We start from the raw sequence: 12,405 nt of genomic DNA, 5'->3' as shown, positions 1-12,405 counted from the left end.
AAGAGAAACTGCATCCCAAGAGGGTCTGAGTGCAAACTCTCAGGTTACTGGTTTCTATTTTGCAAATAATTCATGCAAAATAATTCACTTCACAGAATTCATTTCTCCAATAATTTAGATACCAACAATAAATTTATGATAATTCAGGTAACAATTGTAAATATATGAGTTAATATCAATGCAACATCATTATATTTTTTCTTATTATAGAAAGTTATATACCTCATTGGTTTCAATCGAACCTAAACATAAACTATAGGCTTCAATGTTTTCTAAACTGCAATATATGAAATGATGATATCTGTTTAAGAACTATTTATGAGCATTTACTATGGTTGTTTGATTCTGATTGTGTCTGTATATGCGTGTGCAACTTTGGTAACTAACTTGTTGCCCCAGACATCTAGTAAGTGATGAAACCTTGGCTTCTTTCTGCCTCTTTCACCCAATTTTGACTTTCACTATTCATAGTCTTTAGGTGACCTCATCTTGATTCTTGCCTTTAAACTACCTCTTCTGTCCCAAGCTTAATCTGATAATTATCTCGTATTTTGACTAAATTATAAAAATATGATGACATTTAAATATGGTAAAGCAGGTATTATTCCCCGTTTTCACACTTAATCAAAAGGAAAATGAGTTATAAGATCTTATTTATAAAATCACTTCAGAAATTTAAAAAACAAATTAATATAATTACTCTTAAAATATATGTCCTATATCAGAGATCTGCAAACTTCTTTTGTAAAGAATTGGTTGTGGATATTTTAGGCTTTAGAGACTGTATATGGTCTCTCTTGCTGCTGCTCCTGTTTCTGCTTTGCTTATTCTTATTACTTTTTTTTTTCAACCATTTAAAAATATCCTGGGGGCTTCCCTGGTGGCGCAGTGGTTGAGAGTCCGCCTGCCAATGCAGCGGACACTGGTTCGTGCCCCGGTCCGGGAAGATCCCACATGCCGCGGAGCGGCTGGGCCCGTGAGCCATGGCCGCTGAGCCTGCGCGTCCGGAGCCTGTGCTCCGCAACGGGAGAGGCCACAGCGGTGAGAGGCCCGCGTACCGCAAAAGAAAAAAGTAATAATAAATAAAAATAAAAATATCCTGTAATTCAGCCCTTGATCTGTGTAGTTTACGAATCCTTGCCCATATATTATTGCTTCTTTTGCTGATTATTACATTTTGGACGTTAATTTTGAAAAAAAAAAGAAACTTTATACTTAATAATCTGTTCTTTATTTAATAATAATAATTCTAAACCTCTATTAACATATATTCTGATAAATTATGAGATAACTTCTTTCTTGCGCTATTTCTGGCCTCCAATCCATCCATTTTTCAACATTAGGGAATGTGTCCTGGGGCACATGGGATCTCTCCACACTGACTGTGAAGTTGATTTTCTGTCTTTTATACTCTATTTAATATAAATGACAGCAATACAATATTTTTTAATTTATATAATTCAAGGTATTTTTATAAGCATAATATTACAAGGGCTTTATTTTTGAAAACATGGTAAATTTCTTATCTCTCAAATTCCTTTTCTTTGTCCTTAGGCAATTTAGTCATTAACTCCTCATTTTTAATCATGAATTGTTCATACTTAAACTTTCCCATCAGGCTAAGGTGAAAGGCAACATTAACATGTTCTCTTCCAGGAGTTCACATCTCATATTGTACACTTTGACTTCTAAGAAAATATCCTCTATGGATCACAAATGTAGAGGAGCAGCTATAAATCTAAAATTTTAAGAGACGTAAAAGGGAAACAATTTAAAACGAGGAAGTAAGGTGGACATAAGTTTTACAAAAATCAAGGCATAGTAAGTAAAAAATCAGAAGAGACTGGGACTAGAAACAACCATAATAAGCACAAAATGAAGAAAAAGAACTGTCAGGCATGAACTGTCAGATATGAGCGACATCGTCATTATGCTAGATCTTTTAAATGTATTATTCCATAAAATCATACATACAATATAAAGAAGGAATTTTTATTCCAGTTTTATAGGTAAAGACAAACTCACAGATCTTATTAAGGACAACAGGAATTAAACCCAAACTCTACTTGAGTCCAAAGTTCACAGAGTGTCCATATTTCTATATTATCTCTCAATTATACAAAACCCAGGAAAATTAATTTACATATTTTAGTTAATATGAATTAATTCATTATGAGTTTATTTTGTCAACTGTCTGAAAATAATTCCAAATTAGTTCTACATTATCAGAAGTATAATGAAGAGAATGAAAATTGGAAATGGTGCAGCCAATCCTCTAATTTTACGGTCAGGAACAAGCGACCAGCATGTTCAGTACAACTGATATTACTCGATGCCATCTCAAACACCCATTCACACAGCGTGGTCTTGATAAGTCCTTCTGACAACAATCCTTGTGCTAGGTACATAGTAGGTATCCTGATTGACTCATTTAAATCTTTGGTGCGGACAGAGCAACAGCAACTCTAGTCCCATTTGGTTACTCCCCTCACTCTTTCTTCCTTCTTCATCTTCAAAGATCCCCTGATATTCACTGAAAGATCATTTTAGGGGAACGTAAACTGTAATAGATCAATTATAACACTGATAGATTATCATAACTCCAGTAGAGCACGCTGATGGGCAATGATGTGATTAAACTTCAGTACCTTCAGATATTCCTCTTTTTTTATTTTATAGTTTGGGAAATACCTCTGTAATATGTATTTGCACAATTGCATTCAGTATTGTAAAATGATTAATGCCTACTTAAATATGTAATTGACCTAGAATAGACATTGGCAAATATTTTATGGCTAAGATATAGAAATGGGATAATACATAGGTACAGACATACCTCGGACATGTTGGGACTTCGGCTCCAGACCACAATGAAGAGAATATCTCAATAAAACAGATCACACAAGTTTTTTGGTTTCCCAGTGCATATAAAAGTTATGTTTACACTATACTGTAGTCTATGAAGTCTGCAAGAGCATTGTCTAAAAAAACAATGTACATACTTTAATTAAAAATACTATATTGCTGAAGAATGCTAACCATCATCTGAGATTTCAGCGAGTCATAATTTTTTGCTGGTGGAGAATCTTGTCTTGATGTTGATGGCTGCTGACTGATCAGGTGGTTGCTAACGGTTGAGGTGTCTGTGGCAATTTCTTAAAATAAGACAACAGTGACCTTTGCCACAACCTTTCATGGACGAGATATCTCTGTAGCCTGCAACGCCATTTGATAGCATTTATCCACAGTAAAACTTCTTTCAAAATTGAAGTCAATCCTCTCAAACCCTGCCTCTGCTTTGAGCAACTAAGTTTATGGAATAATCTAAATCCTTTGTTGCCATTTCAACAATCTTCACAGCATCTTCATCAGGAGTAGTTTCCATCTCAGGAAATCACTTTCTTTGCTCATCCATAAGAAGCAACTCGTCATCCATTCAAGTGTTATGAGATTGCAGCAATTCAGTCACATCTTCAGGGTCCACTTCTAATTCTAATTCTCTTGCTATTTCTACCACATCTGCAGTTACTTCTTCCACTGAAGTGTTGAACCCTCAAAGTCACCCATGAGGGTTGGGATCAACTTTTTCCAAACTGTATTAATGTTGATATTTTGACCTCTTCCTGTGAATCATGAATGTTCTTGATGGCAGCTACAATGGTGAATCCTCTCCAGAAGGTTTTCAATTTACTTTGCTCAGATCCATCATAGGAATCACTGTCTGTGGCAGCTATGGCCTTACAAAATATATTTCTTAAATAATAAGACTTGAAAGTCAAAATTTCTCTTTGATCCATGGGCTGAAGAACGGATGTTGTGTTAGCAGGCATGAAAACAACATTAATCTCATTGTACATCTCCATCAGAGCTCTTGGGTGACCAGATGCATTGTCACTGAGCAGTAATATTTTGAAAGGAATCTTTTCTTCTGAGCAGTAGGTCTCAACAAGGGACTTAAAATATTCAGTAAACCATGTTGTATAAACAGATGTGCTGTCATTCAGGTTTTGCTGTTCCATTTATACTCTGTCTGTACACAGAGTAGCTTTAGCATAATTCTTAAGGGCCCTAGGATTTTCAGAACGGTAAATGGGCATTGGCTTCAACTTAAAGTCACCAGCTGCATTAGCCCCTAACAAGAGAGTCAGCCTGTCCTTTGAAGCTTTGAAGCCAGGCACTGACTTCTCTCTAGCTATGAAAGTTCTTGATGGCATCTTCTTCCAATATAAGGGTATTTTGTCTACATTGAAAATCTGCTGTTTAGTGTAGCCACCTTCATGGATTATCTTAACCTGATGTTCTGGATAACTTGCAGCAGTTTCTACATCAGCATTTGCTGTCTCGCCTTAGTACTTTATGGTATGGAGAGGCCTTGTTTCATTAAACCTCATGAACCAACCTCTGCTAGCCTCAAACTTCTCTTCTGAAACTTCCTCGCCTCTCTCAGTCTTCATAGAATTAAAGAGAGGTAGGGCCTTCTTCTGGATTAGGCTTTGCTTAACGGAAAGTTGTGGCTGGTCTGATCTTCTATCCAGACCACTGAACCTTTCTTCATATCAGCAATAAGCCTGTTTCACTTCCCTATCACTCCTGTGTTCACTGGAGGAGCACTTTTAATTTCCTTCAAGGACTTTTCCTTTGCCTTCACAAATTGGCTAACTGTTTGACACAAGAGGCCTAGCTTTCAGCCCTTCTCTGTTTTAACATGCTTTCCTCACTAAGCTTAATCATTTCTAGCTTTTGATTTAACGTGAGAGTGGTACGACTCTTCATTTCACTTGAACGCTTAGAGGCCATTGTAGGGTTATTGATTGGCCTACTTCCAATGTTTTTGTGTCTCAGGAAAGAGGGAGGCCTGAAAAGAGGGAGAGAGACCGGCAAAGGACTGGTCAGTGGCGCAGTCAGAACACACACATTTATTAAGTTCACTGTCTTATATGGGTGTGGTTCATGGTGCCCCAAAACAATTACAATAGTAACATCAGAGATCACTGATCACAGATGACCATAACAAATATAATAATAATAAAAAATTTAAAATATTGTGAGAATTACCAAACCGTGATGCAGAGACACAAAGTGAGCAAATACTGTTGGATAAATGGTGCCTGTAGACTTATTTGATGCAATGTTGCTGCACACGAAAAATTTGAAATTGAACTGAGAAACTGAAGAATTTCTAAAAAATGCAATGTCTGCGAAACGCAATATGACAAAACACACTAAAATGAGGTCTGTCTGTGCTTATATGAACCGGTTTCCACAATTTCTTATTAATGAAATTAAAAAATAATAATAATTATTTTTTGAAACACAGATCCACTGAAAATAAAGAGATTCTTTTTAAGGAATATTTTACTTGGTTCAAAGTTAGTATTCCTTACCTTCAAGATTGATTGTGAGTGCTGTTAATGCTGATCTGTAGTGACAGTTTACACATTTCATCTTTGAAAATGCCTATTGCCCCAGATTGATACGGCCAAGTATTGATATCCATCTATAAGCATATGCTATCAATAAACCACATTCATTGCATGGTGGGCACTGATAGAACTCTATGAGAGTCTTCTCCTGAGAGTCTTGACAAGTGAGTTAAAATTTCTTACTATTATCAATTATTCGATTCTCCAGTTGTCTCAGAGTTGCCCAGTGGGAACACCCTTCTCTTGACCCATCACTTTTTGAGCACTTCCTTGTTTCTGGTAAGAAATATATACATACCATGAATTGTTTGTTCTTTCCATGCCTCATGCCCTGGAATCAAATCAGCCCTGTCTATAAGAAACCCTAATTTCTTTTGTTGGAGAATGTTATTTAGAAGATAAAAGTGGATATTAGCCAAGCTCATTGCTATTGGTGTGCATCTGCTACCAGGCCCTCTCTGCAAACAGAGCTAGAGAATGTGGATACACACACACATTTCATATATATATATATATATATATATATATATACACATATATATGTATATATATACACATAAATATGTGTACATATAGGTATATGTATATATTTATATATAGATATATATAGGCATATGTGTATATCTATATATAGATATATATATATAACTATACAAAAAATATACACATTTACAGCTGAGGTATTTTCAACCATTTCTTTATACTGAAGACAAGCATTAAGAATACTTCCAATTCCTATCCAAATCCACAGTGCTCATTCATACTCAACACTTGTATGCATTGTGCAAAGATCACCACAATAAGTTACCATCTGTCACCATACGAAGCTATAATTTTTTTTCTCGTGATAATTTTTAAATTTTACTTGCTTAGCAACTTTCTTAGCAAATTTTCAGTACAATGATATTCATTACTCTTGCATTTATTTATTTTATAAATTGAATTATTAGTATATTTAATTATTAATATTTTTTCAAATCACCATCCACGTATTATTAATCTTCCATCAGCACGGCCAGTTCCTCCTCCCCAGGGACGTCTCGCCTTGCTCCAGCTGCAGGACGCCAGGTTCTGCTGCCCCCTCATTTAGCTGCCTCCCCAGCCCTCGGGTTCTGACCCAGCTCGCTAGGCAGTCTCTGCTCCCCGACCCCCTTTCCTACAGGCAGGGCGTGAGAAGCAGGGTCAGGCTGCCCTCGTGTGGTCGACCTCCGCCACACACCCTTGCCTTCTGACATCCTCTAGTGGGTGTGTGTCTCACCTCACATCTTCTCTGAAATGTCACTCCAATACCCTCCCCTCCAGGAATGTTCTCTTCAACCCACCTAAACTCTGACATCGGTGCTGGGCTGCTTCACGCCATCCCCCAGATCCTAACGAACAAGGGCACCCATCGTGGAGATGCCCTTCTTCATCCTGCTTGGATCTAAACTCCCTAACAGGACATCCCCACCACAGCCCGGACAGCCGCCCTTCTAAGGACAGCCGCCCTTCTACACACACTCATCACCGCTTCGGCTCTGGGACCCCAGGCCAGGCTAGGTCTCACTCACTCTGCTCAGGCCGCCAGCTCCCCTCCCCTCCCCACTCCTTCCCCCCTCCCCAAGATGCCTACATGCTTTTCCCTATTTAAAAGATTGAATGTTTCAGGCACAGGAGAGAAGGGAAAGAGAAAAAGGAGAAAAAGTTTAGCACAGTTTCAAAAGTATGAGTTCCCTAAAAGTTTTTTCAATCTATTGAATTTTCCCCTTTGCCTTTACATGTTTTCTTGGGAGAAGGAGGTGGAACGATTCTTATCTATTTTCAGGATTTCAACGATCTCTTAATTTACTAAATTTTCTCCTAACTAGCTTGTTCTGTAAGGCTTCATCCCTTAACCCTCAGATGTTAAATCTGAATGTCAGTTTCATATATATTCTGTGGATATCCCAGGCAAATCTCAACACTTTAAAACCTGTGATTCTGTGAGTCACCACTGACATGTGTGACATCATCTATTCCCACCCCTAGAGCATAAAGTGCTTCTTGTTTTACATGCATTCTAACCACATTTTTTCTCTTTTCCTACATGGAGTCTTCAATGGCTGGAAAATTGCCCAAAATGGCAAAATTGTTATTTATATCCAGATCTTAATGAGTTCTTAAAAAATACATATGTTGGTAATTTGCTTTGAACATAGTAGATTCTCTCCTTATCTCCTGATGCTTCCTCCATCACATTTTAGCATTAGAGGTATTTAATTGCTTATAGCAACATGGACCCACGCAATTGACCCTTCACTCATGGTGTCTATGTTTTCTTTATCTTCCTCTCTCCCATTTATTTCTGCTAATTTTAAAGTCTAAAGTCAGCGATCACTTTCTTCAGAAGTTACCCTTGTAATTTGAGAATAATGCCGTTTCTATCTTTATATTTACTGCATTGTTTTAAAATGATTGTTCAGGTTTCTTTTCCCTAAGACTGTATTGTGAATTCCTTGAAACCGGGACCTTACCTAGACTGACCAGAGTAAAATCTTGGTTTGCAGTAGGTTCTGGATGAATACTTCGTAAGTAAACTGTTTTCTACTGTCCTTGACAAGCAGTATTTCTGTATTTTGTCATACTTGCCAGTTGGCCTGACTGACAGTTCAATACTTAACGATGAATTTAATCTTGGCTCAGGTTGGTCTGTTTTGCTACAGTGTATTTTCAAACTATCTCTTAGTGCTCCAAGTTCTGACTTGCAATTTTGTAAGCTCTGTACATGACCTCCTCACTTCCTCTATAAGTGACAGACGTACCTCGTATATAAACAAATGAATGAATGGTCTTATGTTATATCCCGTGAATCTGAAATAAATGGGTGTATTTTTAAGAGAGAGAGAAGGTATGTATTCTAGCATCTTGGTGGAATTTTAAACACTTAATTTCATTTTTGAAATAAGCATCTTACAAACAAGAACTACCTTTGCCACTTACTTTACATATAATACCATTTAATTTTCGTAACAAGTTTCTGAAGCTTTTACTATTATTACTGTTGTTTTTTAAATGAGAAAAACAAGCCTGGAGAGGTGAAGTGATTCGATCAGAATCGCACAATTATGATTCAAACTCAGAACTATCTGGATTTAAAGCTCGTGTTCTTAATTTACACTACTCCAGAAAACTCAGATGTATGAGGACAAAAAGCATGTGACTGGATTTGTGGATTTTTACTATTATTATTATTTCACATGACAGTTAATTTATTTATTAAGTAAATTAGTGTTGCCAGATTAGCAAATAAAAATAAAGAATGTCAAATTATATTACATGAAATATATTTCTACTAAAAATCGATTTGTTTTGTATATAAAATTCAAAATTAACTGTCATGCTGTATTTTATCTAGCAACCCTAAGATGGATACCAATAAATAAGCATGCTGAGAATTTGAGGAATATCCATTGTTGAATGGTGTCTGTGTATGAGACCTGGGCATTAGTTGGGCAGACACTTTTACATTGGTAAAAATGACTGAATCGTCTCAAATAGGGGTGTATGAAAGAAAGAAGGATAAGAAGAAGAAAAAAGAAATGATGGCAATTATACATGGAAGGAAGGAAGGAAAGAAGGAGGGAAGGGAGGGAGATAGAGAGGGAAGAAGAATGAAAATCAAAGAGAATAAAAAGAGACAAAAGAGAGATAAATGAAAGAGTATCATTGAAAATAAACATTAAAAATGCAGCTAGTGTTGACACTTAGAAATAATACTGTTTCTGAGTCCTCTGATCCCTCAAATGTTTAATAAATCATAAACTTGAAAAGATTTGGCCCATCTACAAACTGAAAATGAATCAAAACTCACATTTACGTTCTTTCCATCTCTCTCACCATTGTTGCTTATTTCAGTTAATGTCTTTCCTTGTTACACCATGTTACTTCTGCATCATTATTTGGATCACATCAATTCCCATCTTTGGCAGGAACTGAGGGTATGTTTATATGTCTTTTGTGTCCTTGGATCTCATCTTGAGGTCTTAAATGATTACTTGCACGGTGCTTTTCTGCTTAAAGCACAAGACATGTTGAGCAATTTTCTATATAATCATATCAAGATCATCTCCTTTACATCTTGTGGAAATTGCTAATAGTACTTTTCTTGCCATGTTAAAATCACAAATAACTTACTCTAAAATGCACTAACTGCTTCATACCCTGCTAACACAGGCCACAGAACAAATTTTTTAAGTTAATAACTTAGATCATTGAAAATATTTTTAAAGTTAATATTTACTTTATTAGAATTCATTGGTACCTTTCCCAATTTTTTTGTTTGAAAAAGAGCCTTATAAAGAAAGTTTAACATTTCTTATTATAATCAAAATATAGGTTATCTTCTTTTTTCTTTCTGAAAAAATAGATTTGTAATGGAATAATAGGTTAGTTATTTTTGCTTTATACTTAGATATATAATTATGACAGAGAGGCTACTAGAAAAATTTAGAAATTCAAGAAATTGAATTAAAAAGTCCTGTTATGCCTTCTTACGTGAATGTATTAAGATGATAATTCCAGAATTTCCACCAGCTGTGTGATGCCAGTTCACTCACTCAATACCTCTGGGGCTCTGTTTTTAGATCTAAGAATTAAGATTTTTAGGTAATTTTTTTCTACATTGTCTTCCCATGTCAATTAATTTTGGGATTTTTAAAGATACAATTTTTTACATGTTTACACATTTTTTGTTTAATATAGTCGATGTAGATAATTTGGGGGTCTTACCTATATTAATTTTAGCTGAGAATTTACCCAGTGTATCTTAAGAGTAAAGCAAGCCACATTTAACAGAGAGCAGAGAGATCTTGGAGAAACTCTTTAAATTCCCCGGCTTTCAGTTCCTTCTCTTTAAGTAACTTTGGTTGTGGTGGAGTTAGACATTCAGGATGCCTTCTTGGGCCATAAATGAAATAGACAAAATATGTAGTTGCCAACTCACCGCTGTATTTGGTGATACATGGACTCAGTCATTAAATAGAAGCACAGCATGAAAGAAATGATGCACCCTGAGGAATGATCCATCACTGAGGTGACGCAGGCCACCTTAAATCTGAGGAAACTGCATTTTCAACAGTGAAATCGAATAAGCCTGAGGTTCATAAAATAACTGGAGGAAAGCCACGTAAACAAGGAGACGAGCAATTTAGACGTGGAAAACCTACGGATGCCGAAGCGTTCGTACACTGGCCAAGCAAAGAAAATCATTAGGTAGTATCATAAAACTTCCCCAACCCATAAAATGCTACTATTTTATTCCTACAAACAGCAATTTCACCCTTTTTTTTCTTGTGTATTTTACAGCATGGGATTCCTATATGGTGCCATCTACATTTAAATCTCGTTTCTTTAAAGATTTTTTTCTCATCTTTTATCTTTTGAAAATACTACAGCTCACAATGGAATAATCAGTGTTTCTGAAGCAAAAAATTCTCCGTTATATAAAGTGAAGCGTTTCAGAGCAAAAGAAAATGCCTGTTCAATATAAGATATCATTGTGATGTTTGGAATATAATAATGAACTCAATGTTTTAATGTCTACTGATTTATTCAATAATTGCCATATTTGTCTGGTGTTTTTTCAGGTATATTTTCCTCATTTGCTTTTGAGAGGGTTTGCCAAAGGTCCTCTCCCCTGATGTTTATATATCAGGTGGAAAATTACATACAAGATAGAAACAAGCAGGCTCTTTTTTCTTAAACAAATATTGAAAATATGTAGTATTTGATCAATTAATTTGTGAATCAAAAATAATAGTCCATGCTTTTGGATTACAATTCTGTACATTTTGAACAAGTATATCAAGTAAATGATAGATTAACAATAAAATAAAAGGAAGAGTTGAACTAAGTTTCTAATTACCAGCATATTCATTACCATTGTTAAATAACACATCACCACAACATTTAGCAGCTTAAAAACTGGACATTTTTGTCTCACAGATTTTGGTGGGTCAGGAATCCAGGAGCAATTTATCTGGGTGGTTCAGGCCCAGGGGCTCTCAGCAGGTTGCTGTTAAGCTTTCAGCTGGGGCTGGCTTTATATGAACCTTCACTGGGACTCAATAATCCACTTCCAAGCTCATGTGTGTGGCTATTGGCAGGCCTTAGTTCTTCATCTCTTAGGTGATTCCATAGACTGAGTAAACTGAGTAAACCTACAATGTGGCTCTTGGCTTCTCCCAGTGTCCTCCTGGGACGCCAATGTTAGTTTATTATATTTTTTGGATTAAGGTAGAAGTCTTAGAAACGATGGTGGCAGAAAAAACATCTGAGTGACTTGTGTACCTTATTTTCAGTGTCTTGGTAGCTATTGTACACATAACTTCATTGAAACTTTAACTCTTTGAGTCAAGATCTCCTATCATGTCAGTTTAAAAAAAAACAAACAAGAAAAACTTTACAAATACTCAACATCTACCTTGACACACTTGCTCAAAAGATTATTTCTTTCAGAAATATCCTCTTAGGTGAATATGTTTATTGCTATTAATTTCTTGCATAATTTCTTTGATATTTATTTATTTTATCCTATTCAATTTTTCATCTCTACTAGGTTCAAAAGAAGTAGGATTCATATTTTAAAATCTCACTAATTAAAAAATAATTTTCTCCAGATATTTACTCTGAAGATTTTTTTATTGTCAACATATAAACAATAGTCTCTTCAACAAATGGTGCTGGAATCACTGGATATCTGCATATAGAACAATTAACCCAGACACAGGCCTTACATTTTTTATAAAAATTAACTCAAAATTTCTCTTTTGTCATTTTACATCTATCAAAACCCATAGAATATACAAAACCAAGAGTAAACCCTGATGAAAACTATGGACTTTGGGTAATAATGAAGTGTCCATGTAGGTTCATCAATAACAACACATACACCACTTGGTGCTGCAGGATGTTGACAGTGGAGAGGCTGCATATGTGGGAGCTGGGGACACATGGGAACTCTCTG

The 12,405-nt window shown here is 35.8% G+C and overlaps 1 long non-coding RNA gene across 2 annotated transcripts; it reads right to left on the bottom strand.

Annotated features, from left to right (window-relative positions):
* Window positions 1-1,978: 1,978 nt before the first annotated feature.
* On the bottom strand, window positions 1,979-12,073 carry LOC137220124 (uncharacterized). Of its 2 annotated transcripts, XR_010941485.1 has the most exons (3): window positions 10,384-12,073; window positions 9,259-9,451; window positions 1,979-4,855 (listed from the first exon to the last, which is right to left on the bottom strand). It is a non-coding gene; the product is annotated as an uncharacterized lncRNA (long non-coding RNA). The 2 variants fall into 2 exon arrangements; XR_010941484.1 differs by having other exon boundaries at window positions 9,259-12,073.
* Between the last annotated feature and the right edge of the window lie 332 nt (window positions 12,074-12,405).

The sequence above is a fragment of the Pseudorca crassidens genome, chromosome 2, assembly GCF_039906515.1.
Source record: "Pseudorca crassidens isolate mPseCra1 chromosome 2, mPseCra1.hap1, whole genome shotgun sequence".
Classification (NCBI taxonomy): domain Eukaryota; kingdom Metazoa; phylum Chordata; class Mammalia; order Artiodactyla; family Delphinidae; genus Pseudorca; species Pseudorca crassidens.
This window is presented reverse-complemented; position numbering and strand designations above follow the sequence as displayed.